The sequence below is a fragment of the Notolabrus celidotus genome, chromosome 3 (assembly GCF_009762535.1).
Source record: "Notolabrus celidotus isolate fNotCel1 chromosome 3, fNotCel1.pri, whole genome shotgun sequence".
Taxonomy (NCBI): domain Eukaryota; kingdom Metazoa; phylum Chordata; class Actinopteri; order Labriformes; family Labridae; genus Notolabrus; species Notolabrus celidotus.
In genome coordinates this window covers 3,105,283-3,107,006 of record NC_048274.1, presented here as the reverse complement: position 1 = coordinate 3,107,006, position 1,724 = coordinate 3,105,283, and the positions used below count along the sequence as shown (strand labels likewise).

Below are 1,724 nucleotides of genomic sequence, written 5' to 3'. Positions count from 1 at the left end.
GTTACTTATGTTACAGCAACACTGTCCTGAGCATGGGTGTTATGGCTCTCGAGCTACAGGTGGGTGGGCCTTCCTGGTCACGTGACCAGTTGGCCGATGAGACGGAAACGCTGTGGTCTTGATTAGCTCGGGCAGACACCTGTGCAGGAGGCGAGACGAAAAGAGACAAACCGTGGAAGATATTTTGAGAAGTTCTCCCCCTTTTCCCATTGTGCTGAGTTATTGCCATGTGTTATATATGTTATCACAAATGAACTGTCGTCTGAAACTCTGAGGGGTCATACGAAGGAAGCAGTGTTTGCTGGTCCTGGAATGAGACGTCGCTCCCCCTTTTCCCTCCAAACCTGCCATGTGCCAGTGACTCCTTTGTTGAAATGTTTGTACCATGTGGTTCTGAACTATTACCTGATGTAAGTAACGCCTTATTTCTGTATTATCTTTATCAGTATTATGTGACATTGTTTATTTAGATATTTAATATCTCCTTTTTTGTCCCTTTTGTTTGATAGCACAAATCATCCACATCCACATCCACATCCACATCTCCTCACTCCTTTGTCTGCACTGAGCTGATCCTTTCTGTTGAGAAATAAACCTTTGTAACCTGCCCTGGACCCGGCGTGTTTGACTTCACACCACACATTGTTCAGTGAACCAGCATCAGGATAAAACTGACTTTTTACAATGGATGAAAAGAGCTGAGTGAACAGGACTCCTTGTTAGTTTTTGTCTGTGTTTTGATGGGAATATAGATTTCTCTGATCACTTTAAGTTGTGCCAATAATTTGCATTTCCACATTTTGTGACAGTTTGTGGGGTTAGCTCAGTTGTTGAACCTTTTGTTGAACAGTTGAGACAATACAGTAATTCTCAAGGTTCAATTCGGTGCCTCAGCCCTTCCCAGAGGAAAATTTTACTGCTCAAGGCTTTCTCTTCTAAGTCTCGGGAGACAAAATTGAGATTCTCATTTCAGCCTCAATCAAGTCTCAAATTGATCTCATTCGTTTCTCGTTAGTTTCTCCTAAAATTCACTAGGAGAAATAGTTGAAACCATGACATGAGTCTTATTTGAGACTTAAATCAGAGATCTCATTAATGGTTAATTTTCTTCTCTTTCTTAAAATATATTTTTGGCCTTTTTGCCTTTATTTGACAGGACAGCTGAAGAGAGACAGGAAATGTGGGGAGTAGAGAGCGGGGGATGACATGCAGGAAATGATCGACTGGCTGGGAATTGAACCAGCGACCCCTGCGACAAGGACTGTAGCCTCTGTATGTGGGGCGCTTAGACCGCTAGGCCACCAGCACGCAACAGAATCCACCCCTTTAATTGTAATAATCTGTCTAAATCTGGTCGGCCCTTTTGCGGCCCATATTTTAAATAAATGGTCTGTCATACCTGGGATGAAATCTCTATCTTTAGCAGTTTCTCTCAAATCCACTAAATCTTTTTGAAGTGGTTTTGTTCCAAACAGACTTGTAAAGGAAGGACCATAATGTGAAGTCAAAGAAGAGATCCTTTCACATCTAAATATCTGATCTTGAAGTGGTTCAAATGTTTTAATGATAATTGTAAGTTTTTGGACAATTGCATTGAAATCTTAATTTTGCAGGGAACTATCAATGTTCATGAAAAGATGAGCTCAGGCTCTTTCTTTGCTCCATCTGAGCTCAACTTGAGACACAAAAACTGAGTCTGACAAAAACAAATGGATGAGGTTAGA

General features: G+C 41.2%; 1 long non-coding RNA gene across 1 annotated transcript; it reads left to right on the top strand.

Moving 5' to 3' along the window:
* Positions 1–224: 224 nt before the first annotated feature.
* On the top strand, positions 225–1,202 carry LOC117810017. Its single transcript, XR_004630665.1, has 3 exons — positions 225–410; positions 510–702; positions 1,157–1,202. It is a non-coding gene; the product is annotated as an uncharacterized LOC117810017 (long non-coding RNA).
* The last annotated feature ends 522 nt before the right edge of the window (positions 1,203–1,724 follow it).